We start from the raw sequence: 25927 nt of genomic DNA on the forward strand, positions 1-25927 counted from the left end.
CCAGACTAGAGTTTTCTCTAAGTGGATCTGAATTTTTCATTGAGATTGGCACAAATCAGAACTAAACAGTGCCTTATGAAAACGTGCAAGGCACTCTTCCCCAAGCTATTGTCGTATGGATCTGAGAGCCTTATAATGCTTTGGATGGAATATATGAATGTCAGAGAGCTTTATACTGTCTGGAACTCTGTTATTAGAGGGCAGTATGCTGGTGGACTGTTACTTCAACAGTTTTGGTGGTACTTAAAATAATAAATTTAAAAATTCAGTTCTTGAAACTAAAATCTTGAAAATTTATGTGGTCCATACCTATGAGCATTATCTCCAGATCTCTTCCTTGTTTTCTCCTGGGAGTCACTGAGGGGTCTCCACTGTTTTTCAGGTAAACATTACAGCCATTTATTTCTTGATATCTAGTTCCGTGCTCTCCACCCTTGAGTACTTATCTTCCATCCCCATCAACTTTTGCTTTACAGATCCCTTCATCTGATCAGTGATTTTCTTGTCAAATGTCTTTCAAAACCTACTAGGATGAAGTCCTAAGGTTGGTGTTTTCCAAAACTCTGGAAATGATTCCAATGTGGACCCACAGTTGAAAAGACCCATGCTGAACCATGGCGAGCCGTGAGCCCTTGCTGAGCATCTATTTATAGCCTGTGCAATCGTGGCTCAGGAGTAGCACAAGGACGCGCCAGTTGAGTCATTCACCCTTTCTCACTCACTGCTTCTTGCCTCCTTTGCTGCCTCCCACTCTCTCTGAGGCAGAGCTCCTGTCACGAAAGTAACTTCTGAGCACACAGATGCTCTCTGCTTCCTTTAAGAACTCCTCTGCAAATTTCTTGGGAGTTAGCACTCCAATCACTATCATTCGTTCAGAAAATGTAAATCACCTTTTTTGCTTTGACTTAATCATTTCCCATTCTCCCAAGGTTATTCAGAAATTCAGAGATCGATGACAATAAGTGAGCCAGTGAGTGGGCCTGTGGACACACCTCACTGTTCCATTAAAGGCAAACACATGCCTTGAAAGGTAACTGGCAATGGCAACACCAGGAAAAAGCAGTGTTTGTCCAATTTTGAAAAAATGAAGAGGCCTGTCTCTTGAAAGTGCATTTTGATCTCTCTAGATTTCAAGCAGTGTTCAAATGCACATCAGTTCTAACCTTGTTTGCATTAATCTTCTTTTCAGAAATTGCACATTTGTTTTCAAAGCATTTGTTCAGAACATTCTGTTGCCTTGTGGAAACCATGACAATTATGCCCAGGACATGAAGTGAACCTGTACATAGAGCCCCTGCAAGTTTAATGTCTGCTAACCCATTGGTAAGTACCCAGAAAGTGAACAGGAACTAGGATAGAAAGCCATTGAGCCAGGAAATGTTCACTTCCTAAGAATTGTCATCTTTGTGGTTATTCAGCAGCCATCTCAGCAGAGGTTAAGTCATTTTTTTCATTGTAGTATAGTTGATTTACAGTATTAATTTCAGGTGTGCAGCAATAATTTCAGTGATTCAATAATTGTATACATTATGAAATACTCAACATGATAAATGTAGTTACCTTCTGTCACTACATTATTGACTATATTGTCTAGGCTACACTTCTCATTCCTGTGACTCATTTATTTCATAACCGGAAGCTTGTACCTCTTTACTCCCTTCACCTATTTCACCCATCCCTCCACCCCACCGTGGCAACCACCAGTTTGTTGTGTATTCATAAGTCTGTTGTCTGGGTTTTTGGTTTGTTGGTTCATTTGTTTTAGTTTTCTAGATTCCACATGTAAGGAATATTATGTGGTATTTGTCTTAGTCTATCTTAGTTCACTTAGCATAATACTCTTTAGGTCCATCTGTGTTGTTGAAAATAGCAAGATTTCATTCCTTTTTTGGCTGAGTAACGTTGTATATGTATACCACATCTTCTTTATCCATTCATGTGTCAGTAGGCACTTAGGTTGCTTCCTTATCTTAGCTATCATAAATAATGCTGCAATGAACATAGGATGCATATATCTTTTCAAATTGGTGTTTTGGATTTCTTTGGATAAATACCCAGGAGAGGAATTACTAGGTTGTATGGTATTTCTCTTAATTTTTGAGAAACCTCCATACTCTTTTCCATAGTGGCTGCACCATTTCACATTACCAGTAACAGTGCATGAGGGTTCCCTTTCCTCCATAGTCTCACCAGAACTTACATTTCTTTTCTTTTTGATACTAGCCATTGTGACTGATGTTAGGTGATATCTCATTGTGATTTTGATTTCCGTTTCCCTGATTAATGTTGATGAGCATCTCTTCATGTGCCTGTGGGCCATTTGTAGGTCATCTTTGGAAAAATGTCTATTTTTAAATCAGATTTTGTTTCGATGTTGAGTTGTATGAGTTCTTTATGCATTTTTGGAGATCAATCCCTTGTCAGATATATCATTTACAAATATATTCTCCCATTCAGTAGTTCCCTTTTTCATTTTGCTGATGGTTTCTTTTGCTATGCAGAAGCTTTTTAGTTTGTTGTAGTCCCACTTGTTTATTTTTTCTAGTTTCCCTTGTCTATGGAGACAAAACCTGAAGAAAAAAATTGTTATTGTCAATGTTCAAGAGTTTACTGCTTATGTTTTCTTTTAGTTTCAGTTCCTACATTTAGATTTTTAATCCATCGGAAGTTTATTTTTGTGTATGATGTAAGACAGTAGTAGTCTACTTTCATTCTTTTGCATGTAGCTGTCCAGTTTTCCCAGCACCATTTATTGAAGAGATTATCCTTTCCCCATTGTATATTCTTGGCTCTTTGTCATAGATTAATTGACCACATGAAAATGGGTTTATTTCTACACTCTATTCTGTTTCATTGATCTATGTGTCTATTTTTAAATCACTTATTCATTCATTTATTCAATAAACATTTCCTTGGATGTCTACTGTGTACCAGGTACTATGCTTTGAATTGGGGCTAGACAGATAGACAATGAATAAAACATACCCTCAGCCCCCAAAATCTATAATCTAAAGCCAATCATATAAACAGATAATGGCCTTTGCAAATCTGTTTCCTCTCCCTGATGTGCTTTTCTCCCACCTCTTTGCCTGGCTAAATGCTTTTCAATCCTTTAGATCCTGAGTAGGATATATTTACTCTAGAAACTACCCCCACCACCTCCTGACACTTCATATCAGGGTTAAGTGTTCTTTCTATGCACTAACATAGCACCCAGGGCTTACTGATATCTTAGGACTTTGCACTTTGTATTACAGCTACTTGTTTCCATATCTGTACCCCTTCACTAGGTAATGAGCTAGTTAGGGACAAGAGCCATGTCACATCCATCTTTGTATCTTCAATGTCTAGCACATGACAGGAACTCAATAGATAATTGTTGGATGAATAAGTGAATGAGTGATCAAGGTATTCACAGGGAACTATGAGAACACAGAGGAAATAAACCAAATGAGACTTCCTGAAAGAGGTGGCTGCTAAGTGCAGTCCTATGTGAGAAGCCCACATCATCCAGACTTGGGCTCATTGGAGGGTAGAAGCAGAAGGGCAGTATGCTCTATGCTAGAAAACCTCCATCACAATGGTGTTTAGATAGAGTGCAAAATGCGAGGTAGGATATGAGGAGAGGACAAGCTGGGGCAGCTAGAGTAAGGTCTTGGGGGGATGGAAGGTTCTGACGAAACCAGTCTCAAACTCCATTTTCCCCTTTGTTCCCATCTAAATGGACAGACACACAGATTTGAGGAGTTCTGGGAGCTGATCTTCAGGGATTACACACCTGTTCCCAGCATGTGCAATAGTCCCTAAGAATCCAAACCATGCCGAAAACCCTTCTCTGATGTAAGAACCATTTCCTACCTTCCATGAGATTCAGTGTATAGCAGGAGGATAGCTCCAGAGGGGAGCTGCCAGGTCACCTGCTTGGTATTTGTGAAAAGTTTCTGTCCCTTACTGCAAGTTATGGGTAAAACACCTTGTCAAAAGTGATGGACCCAGGTTTCCTCTGCCCAGCCTCTTCCTAAAACCTAGCTCTTCTTGTTCAACCTGGGCAGTCCTGGGAAAAACATTGTCCAGTTTTTCCTTACTCTGTTGTGGCCTTAATATTAATTTTGGTGACTTAATCATTTACATTCAATGGGTGCAATATCCCATTTAAGGTTAATCTAGGCTTTAAGGAAACCTTCTGTTTTAAGATCAGCTGATAGGATTCAGTCATTAATTAATTCAACAATGATCTGAGTACTTTCTCTGTGTCAGACACTGTGCTGGAGTCTGGAAACTCAAAGATGAATGAGAGACATGGTCCTTACCCTTAAACTGCTCACAGTTGAGTGGAAGAAGCTCCAGGCCATGGAAATCACCTATGTGGGGCAGTGTTTGAGGCCGCTGTTGACTTGCCTAAGCCCGGGCTTCTTGAGATGTGGTCACCTGGGAATTGCTTAGAGATGCACAGTCTCGGGCCCCTCTTCTGGATGTACTGAGCCAGAACTCAGGAGCCCAGCAATCTGGATTTTTCCAGGCCCTGCAAAAGATGATGAAATTTATTTTCATTTGGGAATTTCTGATCTGAGCTCTACACTGAATCACTCCCAGCACGTGTGGAAGACTTATCAGCCATTCTTAGTCTTCCATTCACAATTCCCCTTCTCAGGAACTACTTCGAGTAACAGGAAACACCAACCCAGGGAGATACTGTCCAAAATGAGGTACAATGCTCTTTTGTCACTAATGGCAATAGCAGAAGTTTCTCCCTAGAATCACAGAGATGGATGGTTTCATGAAGATCAGGGTGGTGTGGAATAGTATCTGGCCAGAGCTATTTCAGTGTCAACATATAAGGAATAAGAGAAGGTAATGTTATCCTTGTCTCCATTCTGCCCCTTGCTGCTTCAGTGGGGAGAGAGAGAGAAAATCATATCAGCTTGACTGTTCAGAAAGGAAGCAGGGACCCAGGTATTACTTCAGGGTGTGAGAATGGAAATGGAATAAGCTGAAACCATAAACAACTTGAATGCTTAGGAAAATAAAGGCAAGGAGGAGCCAGTTCACCATTTGGCCATGTGAGTTCTTCAACCCTGTGGTGGTTATAAACAAATGCAAGCAGGTTGCTTTCTTTCTGGAGTTCTAGTAAAATGGATCCTGCTAGCAGCAAATGGTTCAGAGCTCTTGGCTACAGTGTTTTGGCTTATTGCCAGGTGTCATTAGTGACCTATTTTCACTGCAGTGAGATCAGCCATGTCTGCAGGCCCCTGAAACAGAGATTTCTCCTCCCCCCACTAGCTCCAGGCTGGCAAAGCTGACACCACTGTCACAAAGTGCTAACCATGCCTGCTCTCTGGAGGTGGGGAGAGCACCATTTTGTTCTAAAGATGTCGGCTTTGACCCAAGGTTATCCTGAGAGCCCAGCTGTCAAGTCTCCTCCAAATAAGCTGCTGAACTTGGAATTATCTTGGCCTAATAATTAATCAGGACCAAAAATAGCCCCAAATTGCCTGGGCTTTGCTTAAATCCTACCCAGGTGGGAAAGGTAGTTTTTAAATACTCTAACTGCAACACTATTTGGTAAGGCTTTGCACCAAAATATGAAAATAATTACCTAACATGCCAATATGAGAGATAATTCACAGTTAATCTGGCTCTCTCAAAACAATTAACGCAAACTTTAGAATTGCTCATTGATTTAAGATGACCAAATCTTGGTAGATATTAAAATCAGCCAGAATTGTATTTAGAATCTTCTAAGAAAACCGTCAAATTCGAATTCACAGCAAGAAAAAAAAAACATTGGTTTAAAGACCTGCACAAGCAAGCCTGTTGCCAGGCAGGTTAGACAATGAGCTGACTTCTGCAAGAGAGCGTCTGCCCAGCACGAAGCCCTGCATTTCCCTGGAACCTGGTCGCTCACTGCTTTGCCCTCCACACAGCGTGCTCTTAGGGGCAAACACTTCGCGTCCTGAGGAATGCTGCTTCTGTGATAGCCTTCTGGCTGAGATCAGCAGGAAAATGTTATCTCTGTGACATCACAGAAGCATCTTCAAATCGAGGGACATCAAGCAACATATTAAAAATAAAAAGAAAGCAACAAACACATCTCAACTGACTTCTCTCCATAGCAATCTTTGTTGGGCTGATGCTCGAATGGTAAGAATACAGTGTGATGAAATGGGAGCATGTTTGACCGCAGTGATCTGTGTCTGGCCCAAAGTTAGAAGCAGGTATGGCACCAGCCAACGAGGCCATTGGCAGGGCCAGGTATCCCCTGGGAGGCCCTTCACCCTCACTGCCATTTCTCCCTCCCTGGGAGCACAACGCCATGTCCCACTCAGGTGCCAGCCAGGCTCCTCACTCAAGGTCGCTTCCTCAGGCACTTAGACCCACGGCCTCCATTCCTACACTCACTGCCCCAGCTCAAGACTTACTGTACTTCCTCAATGACAGTCAGGGAGGAGTTGTGGTGAACAGAAGAATAGATTTGCTCCATCTAGACAGAAGTGAAAAGTTAGAACAGGGAGTGAGAATTAGTGCAAGATGCTTTGAGAAAAGACCTCTACTCCCACCCTAACACATAAACCCACACATCTTAATTGAGAGGCCAAGACTCCACCATGTCCCAGAAGCATAAATTAGAGGAGTCATTTATTCTCTCTGAGTTCAGCCTTCCCATCTATAAAAAACACAGTCATAAAAATATCAATTCTACTCCACAGGTTCTTCTGGGGCTAAAATAAGGTAATGTGTATGAAACCCTTGTGGATTATAAGGAACTATATAAACATAGTGAGCACCCATCCCTGGAGCTGCTCAAGCATTAATAGATTGTCAGGGTAGACAAAAAGAAAGAAGAGATGAATTAGGTTTTATTAATATTATTCATATTTCAGCTAACATAATCACTAACTTTCCTCTTGAAAAGAATCTATGATTCTATGAATCTGTCTCCTGTCATAGGTTACCTAGTATTATGGATGGAATGTTTGTGTCCCGCCAGAATTCATATGTTGAAACCCTACCGCACAATGTGATATTAGAAGGTGAGGCCTCTGGAAGGTAAGTAGCTGAGGTCGTGGGGACAGAGCCTCATGAATGGGGTCGGTGCCCTTAGAAGAGCCACAAGAGAGCTTACTGCTCTCTGCCACGTGAGGAGACAGACAGCCGGCAGTCTGCACCTCACAGAAGGCTCACCAGAGCCCAGCCGTGCTGGCACACTGATCTCAGACTCTGGCCACCAGGACTGCGAGGAATAAATTTCTGTTGTTTATAAGCCACCCAGACTATTGTACTTGTTAGAGCAGCCCAGCTGGACTAAGACACCCTGGGCCTTGACCCAGACAAATGTTCCTAAAGATAAACACTGAGAAATTCCTTGCAATAATTTTACTGTGAGAAATGGTCTTTTTTTTTTTTAAACTTGTGAAAAACTGGAAACTCTAAATATCCCACATGGAGTGGTTTAATCAAAACTCTCTATATAATAAATTATGCATCCATTATAATGATATAGAAGAACATGTGATAATATTAAAAAGTCTATAATAAGGAACTAAGAGAAAAAATAAATTCTCAAACATGTACAGCAGACATTTAAAATGTGTGCATACATGCACACATGCAATGTATGTAGAGTACATACTGAAGAGTCCAGAAAAATCAACAAGATGTTAACAGTCTAAGGAGGTTGGATTTCTGGATTAACTTTGTACTTTTGACTTTTATTTTCTATTCGACAAGGAACATATATTATTTGGGTAATATGAAAAAAAACCCCAGGATTGGTTATATATAAAATAAACAATTGCAAGCTCTGGAATTGAGAGACCAGTGGGGGAGTTTTGAGGCCAAGGATGCTCTGAGGACACTGTCAGCACAACTATGGAAGAAAAGCATGGGTCCCAGAACTCTGCCCCACTGAGGCCCTTATCTAAGATGACTCAGGTCCTTGTCTGACATTGCTGTTCACCCAGCTCTATGGTGCTTGCTTATCGGATAAGGCCTGAGTCAGAGATGGAGAGGGTGTTTGCCTCTGATGTCTGTGTGGAGGAAGAAATAACACCAAAACCTTATAAATTCACACTCTCAATCCAATGGGTGCCCTAGCAAAGTAAAAATTCTGTTAAAGGAAGAGGGTCCCTAGAACAGAACAGAGCCTTTGATGTGGGCTGGGTAAGAATCACACAGTGAGATCTGTGGTTATTGGCACAGAAATATACACAGTTCATCTTGAAAAATCTCACCCCTTCCCCAGAAGTATGTAATAGACTTTATGAATGCATTTTTTCTACTCAGTATAGTCAGCCAATGTGTAATAAGTAAGTGCTGAAGGTCACACTTACTGGACTTGGAAATGATGCACATCTCCTCATTTGAATGGTTGATTTAATATTGTTATTTCTACCTTGTATCATTGGGTTAGAGCTCAAGTCTAATGAAGCCTCAGGAGCTGATTTTATTCCCATATATGGTTGTCATCTTAAGAAAGAATTTTCTCCACTGCCACAAAACTCTTCCTCTAAGCCCTTAATCTAGATACGTTACAAGGTGCCTATATAACACAAGGACATCATAACTCCTGGGAAGTGTTGGGAGCAAATGCTTCACGTACTGAGGAATGCTGCTTCTGTGACAACCTTCTGACTGAGATCAGCAGGCAAATGTTATCTCTGCAACATCACAGAAGCATCTTCAAATTGAAGGACATCGAACAACATATTAAAAATAAAAGGGAAACAACAAATCCTTGTCCCACTGAGACAGTAGCCCTCCATTCCTGTAAACAGGAAACCATTGGCCATTTGTTGCAGGGGTGGCCAGAGGAGGCCAGAAGTGAAGCTTCATTGGACAAAAATGATGCAGAACAGGGATTTGCCAGACAGAACCAGAAGAAAGAGGACAGGCAATGGGCATACCCAGAAGATGACACCAGCAGGAAAGGGGAAATTTCTCTGCCCTTCCTTAGAATAGTACTGTTGTCAGGCAGCTGTGTCTGTGGAGGTCTCTCGCTCTGCTCTAGGTGAAACGTTTTTCTGGATGGTAGAGGGTTCTTGAATCTGAGAAAAAATTCTCAAACAGGTCTGACAAGTGTAGGCAAGGAAGGAATTCATTAAAGCAAGAGTAGTAGTGCATGGCTGCAACTATGCAGGCAGTACAGAGCCAGGAAGAGCAGAGGGAGGAAAGGAAAGCTGATTAAACTCCTGCTCGGCACAGGGCAGATCTCTTCCCAATTCCTGAAGCCAGGGTCACCTGGCATCCATGTCTGCTTGAATCTGCCCAGCATGGGAACTAAACCCCTACCTACCACCCCAGGATTTGGAGGAGCCATAGAGCACTGGATGGAGTAAGTTTATATTTTGAGAATTTCCCAAAACAAAGAAAGATTTTTGGGGAGGCTACTAAAGAGCATGATCTTACAGCTGCCATCCTGTCCAGGTCACCCAGGGGACAGAAACCTGAAGCCCAAATCAGAGACCTCAGTATCCCTTCTCTACTTTTCTGAAGTAGGACAGCAAGTGAAGACTTCTGCTTAAGTTCTAGAAAATAGAATGAAATAGCAAAGTTACAAAGATGCTTACCACTGAACGAGCACAGAGACTAAACACAGTAAGTTGAGCAGTGAGAAGGCAAAGTACACACTTGAAGAAAGGGGAGTGCAGGCAACCGTAGAGAGGAGGTGTGCTTAAGGGCTTAGGATTCTGTCTTTTAAGGTTTTCAAGAATGGGGTAACGGGCTAGAAGGGCATAGGCTTGACATGGTGTCTCATGATGTGTATCTCCGGTAAGAGACATTATATCACTATCCACAGTCAGTCCTCTAGCTATCCTGTAGATAAACTTAACACAAGAAATTTGTTGATCCTGTTCTTCTCCAAGGTAGTGGTTACCCTCAAGCAGTGGGGACATATCATTTAGAACTGCTTACCCTGCCTTAACATAGGGTCGATTATTGGTTGATTACCATAAAATATGTTAGGAATCTTACCTCCTAACTCCCAGGTTTTTAAAATGGAATTTTAGCCTTAAGATGGAGACCCTCCTGTTCTTACTATACTATTTATATCTTTGCATCTTTATCATAGGCAGTAAAAATTAATCATGATGCTTGTCCCATGTCCCTGCCCCACCTCAATAGCATTCCTCTTTTTCTCCTCTGTGTTCCCCATACCTCTTGTTTTATTCTATCAAAGTACTTGTCACCCCATGTTATTCTGGCCTATTTGTCTACGTCCCTTTGTAAACTTCAAGCTTCATGTGGGCTGGAGCCCTGTGTCCTTGTCCATAATGGTGAATAGGCTGCTATTCCCACACCTGACATGCTGGAGGCTCCTAATACATGCTTAATAAACGTGTCATCAGTATGAGAAAATGAATGATGGATGCAAAGATTTACCATGAAGAAGAAATGAGCAGCATATCCTAATGAAGATGAGCATAGCACACAACTTGGGGAAGATCAAAGTCAGCCCCTTGGATGGACTCAGGGGCAGGTATGAAACAAGGCGGCAGGAAGGCCTGTGGCATTACTTGTTAAAGAGACAAAAGAGCCTCTTGAGTTGAGCTGGCCTAGAAATCTTGTATATTTGCAACATTCACCTTGTTTGATGTGAGTCGCAGAGTATGTTCTCCTGTTCCTTGTACTGTATAATGGGGAAAAATGATTGCTGTGTGTTTCAAATACTCCCAGGGCTGATTGGCATGTAAATAGGGAAAAGGAGAGGGGCCCTGTAAGGCTCTGGGAGAATTTACATAAAAATGTCCTCATGGGGTGTTCTATTGTCGGTCGACAGCTCTTAACATCTAGTAAATAATTTTCCTATTTGAAGCCTGCTTCTCTTTCTTATATATCACTGGTTTGTAAAGAGAGTTTTCCCATTCTCCATTCTTGAGAAAGCCCATCAGGGCAAAACAAACCCATATACACCAGTATCCCTCCTTAAATGGACATTACATCAGGCCCATTGTAAGTTCTCAGATTAAGGTCCATGTCCAAAGATAAATGGCCAAGATTTCTAATGGTAGTAGTAGTTAAGAGGAATAATTTTGGCTTCTGTAAGCATTATAGGCATAGATCTCAGCACAGGTTTTAGAGGCTAAGCCAGAAATAGGGGTGATTGAGGAAAGGCGGGGTCTTGAAACCAGCTATATAACTGTGTTATTGTCTTTGCTGGAGACAGCCCTGCAAGAGGCAAGTCCATTGTTCCCCTTTTGCATGTTCTTAAATCTATAGGCACCCACTAGTGACATTGTGTAAAGAAAAGAAAATTGGCCTGGGAATCTGGATACTCAGCTGTTCTCAATTTCAGCAAAGCAATCGTTGGCTTCTGAGCAAGTGAGATGGGAGCTTTTCAGACCTGCCCTTGGTGTTCCCCTAAAGAGGAATGCGCTGCCCCGACCCCCCTGCAGCAGAATCTTGTCCTCAGGTTTCAGCTGAAATGCACCTCCTCAGAGACCTCCCCAGATATCCCTGTCCTCTATCATGTCACTCCTTCTATTTTGCTCAGTATATAAAGCCGTCTTACACATGTACTTGTTTTACTGACTGTGTACTTTCCATACAGAAGCTGCATAAAAGCAGGGACCCTGTCTCTTTTGTTCACTGCTTTAGTATAAGCACTTAGAACAGTGTCTGGCACATATTGGCCTTCAACCACTGTGTACAAAACTTATGAAGGAATGAGTGAGTAGTTGAATATGAGGTTAAAGATGGCAGTGGAAAAAATGCCTCCTGTTACTAATAGTGTAGGTCTCTTCCCTTGAAGAGGAAGTGTGTATTTCCTAAAGGCAGGGGAACAGGGGACTAAGTGGGTATTTCCATCACAGGAAAAGCCCTTTATTCCCAGCATTACCTCCCCAGTGTGCATTTCTGCCTGTGGATAGACACCCCAGAAGGCAGCAATTAGGCTGTAGGGGGAAAGTAGGCAATACAGAATTAGTAAACTAAGTTATCACTGGGATTTAAAACCACTGTTTACATACAGCTCCCAGAAGGCAGAAGATGGCTATGTCTTAGCATTTGGGTGCAGTGAGAAATGTAATGAAAATAACCGAGAATCTCTGGGAACTCCTTCAGTTCTCTTGAACAACTGCCATCCATGGGAAAGTGCTCAGGGAGAGGACACCAGCACGCATGGACAGCTTGCATCTGGCTGTTTTCCATCTCTCCCTGCAGCTCAGGATTCCAAGCGCCAATGGACCCTCATTTACAGTGCACATCCCCCAGACATTTCCCCCAAGTGGCGGTAGGTGTCTGCCTCTGTCTGGAGGCAGCCAGCCCCAGCCTGGTTCTATCTGGTACCCTTGTCCAGCAGAATGACTGAGGGTGTCGACCGTAGCTGTTGAACAGTATGAAGCTAAGGCCTTGTTTACATAATGACCTTTATTTATATAGGATGCAATGTTCTAATGAGAGAAAGGAAAGACATGCCAGGGACCATAACCCTCCCAGACTTTTGTTTAGTACATTATGCAGTTAACAAAGCTTTCACATGAATCATCTCATTTTATTTTATCCCTCATCACCTTACTTTATGTAAAAAAAAGTGCAGGTGTTTTTCTTCATCATTTTATAGAGGTTATAAGAGTTATTTTATAAAGTTATAAGAAGTCAGTGACTTGCTCCAGGTAAGAGAGCTGAGAACACCCAGGTCTCCTCATCTCCAAAGGCAGTATTAAAATGCACATTTCTCAGGAAAGAACCCCCTCTTTTGTTACAACCAAATTGTCTCTCTGTAAAGCTTTATGCAGATACAAGAGGAACCTATTTTATAATTTTGTTGTGTTTGATCAGGATCAGTGACTAGCCAGGCTCAGCACAGTCCCTGGCACCTGGCGATTATTGAATGGTGGAAGGAAAGAAGAAAAGAAGGAAGTTCGGTTTTAGGGGGTGAGATTGGCTACACAGTGCACCCAAATGCTCCTTAGGAGAATGATATTATAGCCGAGACCCCCTGTGGTTGATCATCTGAACATATGAACATAGAATTTTGGAACTGATGGGCCTTGGCGATCACATAAGCTGTGCAGTTCTGTGTGCCAAGTTGTTTATGCCCCAGTGCAGCCAGGTGTCTGCCCCCATCATCAGCTGATCTGAATTCACATTCCCATGCATGAACATTTAAAGCAAATAACTTCCTGGACTAAATGTACACATAAAAGTGTGTTTAAATGAATCAGTCTTCTTTTGGAAGTTAAAAGGGGTGGGATGGGAACAGCTGACATGCTATGGGACCAGTGGCAAAGCGGACCATCTCTCTGATCTCTTGAGAGTTTCCAATCTGAAGTACCATGGGGAGGTGATTCCTTCCCTTGGGATACAGGCTGCATCTGACCCTTAGGGGTGTTAGTTTTGAATCTCAGTCTCCCTCTCCTTCTCTTCCTCTTTCCTTCCTTCCCCCATCCCTCTCCCCCCACTCTTTCTCTCCTTTCATCCTTCTGTCCCTCCCTTCCTCCCTCCCTTTTTGCCTGTAAATGACTTACTCAAAAATAAAATTGTGGCTGAGGAGATAGGAGAGGCTGGAAGGTTTCCCAGCTTGCATTTCAAAAGAGACATCTTATCATTTTAACATTAGGAGTTCACCATTAGGTCTAGGGAATAGCCTTCTTCCTTTTCTTTTGCCTTCCATTACATGTTAATTCTTTCATTCATTTGTTAGGTGCAACTATGAATATGAAATTGCCCCTGCTGTCAAGGAGCTCTAGCCAAGTAAGAAGGAGCAGGCACAGGGCAAAAGTGCAGGAATGAGGCTAAAGGGTGGAGAGATAAAACGCAAAGGGCCTCGTGTACTGGTCTAAGGAGTTTGTCCTCAGTCCTTGGATCATTATTTCCTGAACTTGGGTATTAAATACTATGGATCAACTGAAAGAAAGAATTTATTAAATATTCTTGGTATTGACGACTTCTTTTTATTGTAACATGACTTAAATATATACCAACATAACCCAGATATAACTTCCCAATGTTTACAGACATTATAAACAATAAAACCAAAACAAACTTACAAAGTAAAATCCAATCTAATGTAATTTAATGAAATTCACTTAATGCAATGGATGTTCTTGTTCAACTGAAACCAAATGGTTTCTGGCATGTGAACATGACACTTGCTAAAAGCATGTGCACTATTTTAAATTCAGCATGTCTATGACTGGGTGCTAAGTAATGACTCAACTTTCCCACTCCTTTCTAGTCAGACTAGCATGGAACTGCCGTCAAAAGAAACTATGTGATGTCATATGGCCACCACACCCCTATGTGCCAAGTTCATCTCTGTTCCTTTCTCCATAGCTTGGGACAATAAAATAGGGCTACCTGGCCCCAGGTTACAAGGGGTCATCAAATGACCTCAAAGATGCATATACTCAAATTATAAACTGTCCTTGAAGTTAAAAATGGGATTTTTTTAATGCCCAAGAGCTACCATCATCCCTGAGAGTGCACTGCTGAAGACCACAGCATGAAGTTTAAGCAAGTATTACATAAGTCCTTGGGGCCCACTTCTGACAGCTTTTGAGCAAGGAAGTGACAAGATCGATTTCCATCTTAGAGCAATTACTCAGGGACAGCAATGATGGTAGATTAGGGGAGAGAGAAAAACGGGATTAAGGAGGTCACTTGGGAGACAACTCTGATAATTTAGGTGAATGATGATAAACATCTAACAGAGAAGGATGAGTGGTGAGGTACAGAAGAATGAGCCAGAAATATCTGCAAAAGGCAGAACCTGCAGAACTCACCGGCTGATCAGATGTGACAGGTGAAGGAGGAGAGGGGTTTCCAGCCTAGGGGATGCTGTTAAGCCTGGATGGGAACAGAAGGAAGGTGGGGTTAGTTTCACAAATGGCCACTTTGAGGAGGCTGTGAAACTGGGAGAAGACAGACAAATATACTGGGTTAGAAATGAGGAGAAAAAGCTTCTAGGTGAGGCTGGGAAACAAGCATGGCCAAGTGGTCACTGGCCTACAAACTACGATTCGGTGTCCACACACGTCTCAGCACGAGCTCTGCCACTCCCAAATACAATGTTTCTCCAGCCTCCTGTTTGCTACCCAAAGTTCCACCTCAGATGATCATAGCTGCAATAGTCTAACTTAATACTCTGCTACTTTTTAAAGTACAAGATCTGAAGAGACTAACACTCTGTGATTGATGACCTGGATGGAATGATGTGGTGGACAGTGGAATCGGCAGTCACTCAGACCATGGCTTCAGTTTTGCTCCGCCACTTACTAGGTATAAAATGTCGTCAAGTCACTTATCCTCTCTGTCTTCCTTTCCATAAGCTGGAGTTATAGAACCTTCTATCAGAAGGTGGTTAGCGCTAAATAAAATAATGCACTTTGGTATCTAACACAGTGCCTGCAACATCTTGGTTAATAAATCATTCCCATTCTCATAATACAATGGACAAAACTAGACTTCCTGGGTTTAAACCATGCTCTACCACATTTTAATGATATAAGTGAACTAACCTCGCTGTAACATGGAGGAATAATGATTCTAGTGCAAGGATTTATTGAAGTGACTCACTGAGTCATGCACACCAAACTCTGAGTACCACGTGTCTTGCACAAAGGGTACACTAACATTAGCTCTTATTGTCATAGTTACTCCTTCCTCTCTTCTGATGGTTAAGTTTGAGATTCCTTCTTGCTTGTCACTTTGATGAGAGAGGAAGGAGAAACTTTGTGGCACTGGGCACCTAAGCCAGGGGGTGTAAACCTTCACGGGCAGAGGAAGAAAAGGCAAGTTGACAGTCTCATAGGCATTTATTGCCTATTTCTCAATTTTGGTCCAAGATGAGCCAGGGTCTGTAATGCCCCAGGGAGGGAGACATAGAGTGGCTGCAGCGCAAAGCCCTGTGATGAAATGGTAAGCCTGCCCTCAGATGTTTGGCCAGGAAGACAGCCATGTGGATATAGGTGCTGTGAGTTCTTAATGAGCTATGACAACACTTATTGTTCTCAATGAACTTTATGTTTCACTTATGAGTAGTATGTGGCATTCACTTAAATGCTGCAGTTATACTGGATTTTGCCCCAAATGTTAAGAGAGGCAAAGAAAAAGAAAATCTTCAAACCAACTTGTATTTCCTAAGGGCTAAGTGCAGCAAAGCTAAAGCTGGAGAAGCTGATCTGAAGGAGCACAGGCCAGTGAAAAAATTTCCCTAGTCTATCCAGCATTATAATGACAAGTTCCTGCCCCTAATCAACCAAGGCCATGAGCAAACTGGTTCTTTAAAAAATTTCATGAAAGATTGACTGGATCTATACTCTCAGAACTCACCCAAGAATTAGGAGGAGTGCAAGTTGCAGCGCTCCAAAATCGTGCAACTATAGACTATCTACTGTTAAAAGAACATATGGGATGTGAAAACTTCCCAGGAATGTGTTGTTTTAATTTGTCTGATTTTTCTCAAGCTATCCAAATTCAGTTAGACAATATCTAACACATCATTGATAAGTTTTCACAAATGCCTAGTGTACCTAACTGGTTTTCTTGGATTCACTGGATATGGCTGGTAATTGTAGGTCTGCTTTGGTTATGTAGCTGTATTTCTATTATGTTAATGTGTGTACACAATTTAATTAGTAGTTTGTTAAAACCTATACATGCTTATGTTACTCTACAAGAAGATAGGTCGAAGAAATAATCAATCTTCCCATGTTTTCTTCCATCTGCTACTTCTATAGCTTTTCTTCTTCCTTCCTAATTACAACCCTTTAGTAGAATTCGTGCCTCATATTGAAAATTACTTAGTATCATAATTCTTTCAAGTGGTAAAGATACCTCAAGACAAATGCTGGGCATAGAAGCCACGGGCATAAATCTGCAAAGAAGTAAAAAGCTAACCTTTTCAAACAATATTGCTTCTCTCTCACTTACCAACTTTACATCTCCCTGTATGGCCCCGGAAGATGACCGGTTAGCCAGAGACGGGTAAGATTCCTCAAGGGAGGAACAACCTAAGACAGGCACAGTCGCAGGGGGGCCATCAGGTGAGAAATTTGGGATCATCAGAGGTGAGGCTTAGAACCTCACACCCCCCTGTTTTCAGAGAAATCTTCTGCATCCGTGGATGTTTTGTTGCCCTTGTCTAGCTTGGATTAATACTTAGTCTATAGGCACAGACCTGATCATCTACATTTGCCCTCTTATGGCACTAAATTATGTTTTCTACCTTTATCTTGCATCTACCTACCACTTCACCATTTTATTAAAAATAATAATAATAATAATAAGGGAGAAATGTGGGATTCACATATAAATCAAGTATAAAAATCAAACGAATAATCATATCTGACTTGATTGTTTATAGTTCATGATGCATTATCAAAACTGAAAGTTTCTGTGATATGACTGCCCTTGCACTGTTCACCATGTAGGAACTTATTCACTATGTAAGAACTTGTTCACCATATATGAACTTGTTCGTTATGCTTCAGAAGATTAGAGACTGTTGAGAATTAGGCTTGGGGTTGATTAATGATTGTGCATTGAGTCCCCTATACAGAATTTTATTGTTGTTAACAACCATTTGATCAATAAATATAAGATGCCCTCTCAAGAAAAAAAAACCAAGAGATTAGAAAAGAAAATCATAAGGTAATTTGAATATTGGAATTGGACACATGGTGAGCTACTTGGAGTTAGTTTAATTTTATGAAAGAAGAAAAACTAAGTATGGATGACAAAAGGATATATTTTTTTTACATAAAACAGATTAAAATAGATAGAAGAAATGATCAGAAATTAAAACAGATTGTTAAAAAAAAATTTCATGAAAGAAACCGCTGTGCATTTTTCTCTCTGGACTCTCACTTGGAATACAAATAGGACCTGGCTCGTCCAAGCTTTTGCTCACAGCTACTTTAGGCCTGAGCACAGAGCCATGTTCCTGGTGATTTGCTGCCTCCATCAGTATCAGAGAAGAATAGTTTAAAATTCATTTCAATTTGTTGAATCCTGAGAGGATCAAGTGGCTTCTGGGTCAAAATGGAGCAGAGGGGTCTATTAGAGATAGATACATTATTTATTTGGGTACAAATTTTAATCAAACTTTCCCCAAGTAAAAGAAGAAAGAAAAAATTGCAGAGGACTAATGTAGAAAGTGCTCCCTATTTGGGGGCAGGGCAGATATCTGCCACCTGTATGTGTGAGGCAGGGCAAGTCACTTACCCCCCGAGCTCCAAGCCTTCTGCTATCAAGTCATGACAGCACTACCAACCTACAGGCTGCTTACAAAACCCATCATTATCTGTCCCCTACTCCTGCCTCAGTTCTAGTCACCTCCTGCTGGCATAGTCCTCTCAGGTCCTCTCAGGCCTCTCAGGGCTCCCTCTTGCCTCTGACCTTTACTCAAGTTAAGACTCATCTGCCTGACACAGTCCCCCGACCCCATCCCCATTTCCAGGCTGAAGTGACTCATTCTACAGACCTCTCTGTAGAAGCCACTTCCTCCAGGAAGTCTTCTTTGACATTCACCTCCCACAGTTAAAGCCTAGGTTGTGTGCCCTCCTGTGAGTCCAGAGCACCTGTGCATATCCCGTCAAAGCATTTACACCACTGCTCTGGTGTCTTGCCAGGCCATCCCCCTGGACTGTGAACTCTGTGTAAGCAGAGATCATGTCTTCCTTCTAGTGGCACAGTATCTTCAGGGCTTAGTACAAGGCTGCATACATATGAAGCATCCATTATATACTTGTAAAGTAAATGAAGATGGCTAAATGTCATTCTGTTGCTACTTGTATGGTCCTCAGAATAGTGCAGTTAATGCTCACAAGAAGCTATGCGCGTGTTGTGTTGAGCCAGGTGCCAGTGCAGGGCATTCAGAAAGTGCTCAGTAAATGGGATCTGGGGTCATTCTAGGCTGATGGAAACAGTGTGTCCTGGTGCTGCATAGAAAGCATTTCCAGCACAGATGGGGCATTAACTTCATCGGCTTAGAAGTACCTAGACAGAAATCTGAATAGGCTTTGCCTCTTTATTTCATAGAAGAACAGCAAACTGTGAATAAAAGTACACTCTTGTTTGACAAATAGAAAATAGGAAACAGCATCGAAAGAAACTTCTTCAGCATTATTGATTCAAAATTTTTGCGGAACACTAGAGGTCTCTCTTACTGAATCTCCAGTCCTCTTGATGCAGTATTCAGAGTGACAATTTTATGCCTCGGCCCCACTGGATATCTCTTCAATAAAATTCTAAGACAGTCGGTACCCTGAAATCAATTGGTGCCTAGAAATCATTACAGAGACAGGGCGCAGTTTCCATAAGCCAACAATTTGCCTGAGTGCACATAAATCGTAGAAGCCACCTCCTGTGGCCACACATACAAATCTCAGTGGAAGACATATTTATTTATCCAGAACTGCTCACTGTCTGCTATGAAGAGTCAAAGGTGACAGTGATGGTATTTTCATTCATTAGGATTGGAAGCCATAGGGGAAGTGCTCTCTAAGAAATTAAAAATCCAGTAGCTCTCTCAGAGTTAAATGGCGAAATCAATGGAGGTGTTAGAGAGCGGCACTTACCTTCACAAGATAAAGCAGCTCACAGGACAGAGCAAGACTTGGCTCTGTGTTGGAAGGAATTGATGCATCCAAAGAAAAACAATGTTTCTTGGGGCAGCTGGTCATCTAAAGAGAGTTGGAGAGATGAAAGAGGCATGTGTGTGTGGCAAAGCAAAGAGTTTCCCTGGCCCTGGTCCATGGCAGACAAAACCCCCGTGAGGGGCTGGGTGCTCTCACTGATGAAACCTGAAGTCCCTTGTTAGAAGTGTCATAAAACTAAATGTGATTTATTTCCAGAGTAATTAATGTTTAAACTAAAGGGTATTAACAAGAAGCCTACATGTCAGAACATGTATCAGAAATTCACTCTAGCTGGGAGGGAGAGGAAGATTGAGAAAGAGTGGGCTGTGCATCACTTCAGAAAAATGCAGAAAAAATTTTGAAACAGCCAGTAAAATTAAGACAAATGTAAAGAAAGCCTAATATAGATATAACTGGCTTAGGCAATGTCCAGGAAAGAATGTGAACCCTGTAGTACTTGGCCAATGAGCAACCAGAGGAGGGACTCACGTGCTAGGAAATAAATTACTTGTAACAGCCCTGAGTATGCCTGCTCACCAGACACCCGATCTTGCAAGACCTCCATTAAAGCCTCACTCCACTGTCTCTGTGTCCACTCCTCCTAAGTAAATGAGCGTATTTCTCACAACCCTGAGCAGCCACATGATCAGATCCCATCCTCAACAATAAGGCTTCTGAATTTCATTTGAGTCCCTGTGTCCATCTGCCAACAGGGAGAGGAGACGCTACTCAAGCCACACAGAGGAGCCGTCTAGTCCCTGTAACAGGTCCATTTCCCATTCTGAGCTTAATGTCTCACATTCTGGAATGTTCGTAGAGTCTCTTCTAAATTTGGTGTGTGAGTTGGCTTCCCCAAGACTCATGAACTATTGGGCACTGGCTAGATTGAGGTTCCCACCCTGTGAGGCTGAGGGTCATATCCTAGGGTGAAGCATAATCACCAAAGCAGTTCTATCTGTGAGCCATTTCTATGCAGAGATATACCCCCTAAGGAAATACCTCCTGCAACGACCTGGCTTCCATACCTTGGCTTTCCATTTATATAGAACCCTGAAATCTTGTTTTGTGGTCAAAGTTTCATTGTTTTTCAGCATGAATAAGCCTTCTTCATTGTTGAGAGAAGGCTTTCCAGGACAGTGGTGACAGGGGGGCTTTTCTAGAAAAAAATGCTTGAGGATTGCAAAATGGTTACATTCTTTGGGACTTCATTCTAATTAACAGAGGATAACAACTCTAATAAACTCTTGGCTAACACCAATAGTCAGAAGGCTATGACCAAGCTGACGATAGACATGTACTCATTCATCAGCAAATACTGAGCAAGCCTGATGCTCAGCAAATACTGAGCCCAAAGCAGGGATACAGCAGTGAATTAGATCAAAAGTCCTGACCCCGGGGAGCTACTGGTTATGGTTGCATACACATACCTAATAAACAAACAGCTAAAGTACAGAATGTGTCCCCTCATGATGACTGAGGTGGGGAAAACAGCACAAGGAAGGTGCACAGAATTGCAGGGCATGGGAATGATCAGAGTAAGCATCCTTGAGAAAGCGGCAGTGGGGTTAGAGCTTGAAGGAGGTGAGGGAGCCAGTGCCTCCCGTGTGCGTACCTGGGAAAAGACTGTCCCAGCCAGTACAGAAGCCTGGTGAAAGCACAGCTGGGGAGCCCAGCAGGGCTGGTGTGGAGTGAGTGAGAGGGAGAAGGGAAGGTGACGTCACAGACAGAAGGCCGGAAGGCAAGGAGGGGGAATTTGATCAAGCCAGGCATTTTGAAAATGTAAACTTAACCCTAAAGAAAGATATGCTAATGTTTCCCTCACTTCACAGTCAGGCCTGGTTTTGTCTCCCCTCCACACACACGTGCATTAACAAAGTGTGATGTGGCTTCTTTTTAGTGGAACAGTTTATATAATGAACAGCCTTGAGGGAAGGCTGTGTGTGCCCTGGGGTGACAGTGTCCTCTCTGGCTTCTCCCCTCTAAGCTCCTTGCTTCACATCCACGTGTGGCTCTTCCCACCCTGCCAAAAAATGACTTGTCTCCTTGCCTGCCTGCCACCCAGTTATGAGTGCCTTAGGGCCCGAGCTTCACTCACTTCAATAACTCCTTCAGTATAACACACAAAGTAGGGCTCAGTAATGACCTTCTCACTTACACGGGACTCCATTTGTAACTGGTTGTTTAACACTGGGCGATAGCTGCTCTCTTCTTTAGCAGTCATCAGTATACCAAAATTTAAAAGAATATCTTTAATCCACAACTACTCTTGAGAATAAAAGTGTAAATAACACAATGAATCACTTCCACAAGCTACACAGACATTATTTTAACATGGTAATAATGTGTAATGGGGGTAACAGGCTTTGGATCAATGAATTGACTGAAATGTTGCAAATTGAAGTAGGAACAAGGAAGTAATCTGTTTATATTTCACAATAGCCAATTACACTTCCAGACATTAGATGATTCTCTCGATTAACTGCAGACATAAGCACAGACAACAGAACACATTGCGTACCAGCTTGGTGAGGGCAAAGCGGCATCATGAATGTAGACCTGAGGCTCCCTGGGGTCAGACAGACCCCAGCTCCACTTCCAGCTCTGTTAGTTATTAGCAGGGTAACCTTGGGCAGGTTACTTATCCCCTCTGGTCCTCAGTTTCCTCATAATAGCACCATCCTCATTGGGTTCTTAATTGTCATGATGTAATCAATGGAAAGCATCCCGCCTAATTCCTAACAAAGCTTCCACATGATGTTATTTACTGTAATGGACAGAATAAGCCAGCATTACCTATTTTATCATGTCTCTTACTTTCACTTCACTTCCTTCATTTTCATAATTGCAACTCTTTTTTAAAAAATCTATGGTATGGAGCACAACAGACTAAAGCCTACACTAACAGTTAAGTGAACAGGTCCATATCTGCAACTCTAAAATACAGAAAGGCGTAAAAAGTTGGCAGTTTTTTCACAACTTCTTTGAAAGTAAAATCTGAGCTGACCTAAATCATGTGGCACTAACCCTCACCAGGACTCTTGAGAAAATCTACTCTTATTGCATTTGACTGTGACTATTCATAGTCTTGCTGCAGAAATATTAATGTTGCTTATGAGGTATGGCCCCAGATTCTGTTGGGGTGTTGCACAGTATCATGGTGCATGGTCTGTATTGCTTTCCTAAACTCCAAAAACGTCTGAATTCTGGAATACGTCTGGGCACCGGGGTAGCAGATAAGACCATGTGCACCTGCAGACCATCACGCTAATGGGCAGACACTGTGTCCTGCTTATGGGCTAGGATTGACAAAGGTCCTCATTTGTGCTGACTGGCTTTGATGGCCCAGATTCCCATTTTCAGGAAAGTCAGAAGTCTGACTTCTGAGCAGCCAACTTCCTCCAAACACGAGGGAGGGCGAAGGCCTTTCTGAAGGAAGGAGGTTTCTTTTAGACATGTCAAATCAGAACTATTATTGTCTTGACAGTGGCTGTTGTTTTCCCAGGAAGCATTGGACACCAGAATGGAACCTGATTCTCACCAGCTGAAGGAACCACACCTAGTTTTCCAGTTATGATCCTTGACAACTCGCATCACATCAGGAGTTAAAAAGGCATGGTTGTGTCTCACATTTAACAAGCATAAAAGCTCACAAGCTCACCTGGCATTTATAACCAGCATTTACCCATTTGTCTGAATGGGTAATGGATCACCTCAGTGGCATCATAACTGACTGTGGTTATGTATCATGGGAAGGCAGAATAGTTCTCTTAGGGGAACTAAGAGCTGTGAATGAGGAGACTGCCCCCTTGGGAGGTCTTAAACTTCAAGGTCATGGCCCAGGGTATGCCTGAGGCAGAGAGGCTGGGGGTGGGGGTGGGAGAGTGTGTGAGTGACTGGCAGCTTCCACAGGCACTGTGGTTTTTAGATGTTTTCATTGAAATGCTTTCAGGCAAGGGCCTCATCCCAGGTAGCCACAATTCCCACCATCTCCTAGTATTTCTTATTATCTTAGGTCTGAGCTAATTGGAGAATTTTAAACACCTATGCCCTTTAGCCTGGGCCAATATTTTCTTTTGGGCAGTGGGGGTGAGTAATATGTGCTATAAAGGAATTTATTGGGACAGTTAGAAAGATCTGAATAATATCTGCAGAGAAAATAACACTATTATAATAAGGTTAATTTGCTGATTTTGATCACTGCACCATGATTATGAAGAGGATAGTCTTATTTTTAAGAAATGTACACTAAAGTATATGAGGGTAAAAAGATAAAGGTAAAACTCCAGACCTACAAAATTAGAATCTCCAGAAGTAAGGTCCAAGATAGGCATTTTTAGGAAATGGTCCAGGGAGTCACAGGCACACTGAAATTTGAGGACTAACGACCTCTATGTCCCTGCTACTTGAAGTGTATTCTGTTCGCCAGAGCTCTGGCCTCACCTGGGAGGTGACTAGAAATGCAGATCTCTGGCCCCACACAGACTGACTACATCCATACCTGCACTTTTAATATTATCTCCAAGGGGTTCTTTTGCACCTTAGTTTGAGAGGCTCTGCTCTGGATCACCCATGAACAGATGCAGGTGTAAAGGTGCATGAGACTTATTTACCGAAGAAAGAAAAAGGCTTTTCTTTGTTGTTCTCCCTGGTTGCCTACAAAGGCCAGGAAGAAGGGAGGATGAAAAGAAGGGTGGCCTCAGCACACAAAGTTATCCTTTATAATTACTGCTACTTGCCATTCAGCTTGAATGCAAACTTCCTGCTCACACACAAATGTTACTGAAGTCCATCAGGGTAGGACTCCAGTTCCCCCTTCCAGATACATTGCCTGGGTGGGACACATTGTCCCCAGACAGACACACCAGATGCTGCCCTAGGTCGACACTTGGAGCTGCCACAGCAGTTTGTACCACAGAGCTGGACCCACAAGCTTAGACAGATAGACGGTGCCATTCCTGATTTCAAAGACTGAACATTTCAGTAAAAGCATCTTAAGAAGTGAAACTAGATTGTCCTGTCTCTTACACACACACACCACACACACACACACACACACACACACACACACACACACACACACACACAGTCTCTTCTTACCTCAAAATGTGGGTAGCAAAACTGAACTTGCAGTACTGAGGATGAGGCATCTATAGTCGCCGTGAAACATCCTTTCCCAAAGAGCATCCCCAAGACACTAGCCTAGTAGATGCTCCTGGCAAAAGGGACTCCATAACTAAGTAAGTGTTGGAAATGCTCTATTTTCTGCTTCCCTTCTTAGAAACTGAAGATGCACTTTAGCATATTAAATGCTCTGAGAAGTCCCACATCAAAGGAAAAAAAAAGTTTGTCTAGCACATTTTCTCAAATATATCTTTAAGGACCCCTTTTTTATCCAGTACTTTTAATATTTTCTAAAACTAATGCTTTAAGGAAAAAACTGAGGAAACAATGTAGTGGAGAATTTATACACAAAGAAAGAACTCAACTAGTTTCCTAAATGGACAGTGAAAAGAAGAAAGAATGGCCGTTGTAAAGCACATCTAAAAACACTGACAGGGCATCTGGAGGACTTGGGAAATGGACTTCCATTCCCTGCCAGGAAACCACTTTGGGACAGAGACTCCTTTGGGACCAAACTAAAAAGAAGCAATATTCCTGTGTGCATTAGAGTGGGGCATCAGGATGATTAGTAAGCTGCTGGAAGAGTCATCTTTGATCCACCCCATTCCTTCAACCCCATATCCATTCTACCTCAAAATCCTACCTTACTCCCTCAATTTCCCACTTCTTACATACCCTCTGGCCCCACCCTGGCCCAAGTGACCTGGACTACTGTAATAGTCTGTTAATGAGTCTCCCTATTTTCACTATTACCCTGCTAATGTATTGTCTACACTGCTTAAAACCTTCTAAGAGCTGCCCAATGCCAGGAAAGAAGCAGGAAGATAACACAGGCCTGGCCTGGCCATTCCCAGCTAGGTCACCTTGATTGATCTCCCACATGCTCATGCTCCAGCTATGCTGGTCATCTGTGATCTCCCTACCTGGAAATCTCCTTCCCATCTCAGTTTTTCCTATTCATCTTTCAGATCACTGCAAAAAACTTTATTTCCTCTAGAAGACTTCCTTGATTTGACAGTCCAAGTCAGGGCTGGTCAAAGTGCCAGCCACAGCCCAGGACCAGTCCACAAGTTGTCCACAGTGAGGTAAGTGCAGGAATTGAGAAATAAGCATTTAGAAATTTTCATAGTATTTTAATATTACCATGACTGCCACACACATGATCAGTTAACTAATCTTGTTGAACAATGTAAAGACCAGTCCAGGCATTATCAAACTCATGTGGT

At 42.3% G+C, this 25927-nt stretch overlaps 1 long non-coding RNA gene across 1 annotated transcript; it reads left to right on the forward strand.

Annotated features, from left to right (window-relative positions):
* Positions 1–329: 329 nt before the first annotated feature.
* Positions 330–23184, forward strand: LOC140844101 (uncharacterized). Its single transcript, XR_012122326.1, has 4 exons — positions 330–1030; positions 1190–1323; positions 15102–15219; positions 23083–23184. It is a non-coding gene; the product is annotated as an uncharacterized lncRNA (long non-coding RNA).
* Positions 23185–25927: the final 2743 nt, after the last annotated feature.

The sequence above is a fragment of the Manis javanica genome, chromosome 10, assembly GCF_040802235.1.
Source record: "Manis javanica isolate MJ-LG chromosome 10, MJ_LKY, whole genome shotgun sequence".
NCBI lineage: Eukaryota > Metazoa > Chordata > Mammalia > Pholidota > Manidae > Manis > Manis javanica.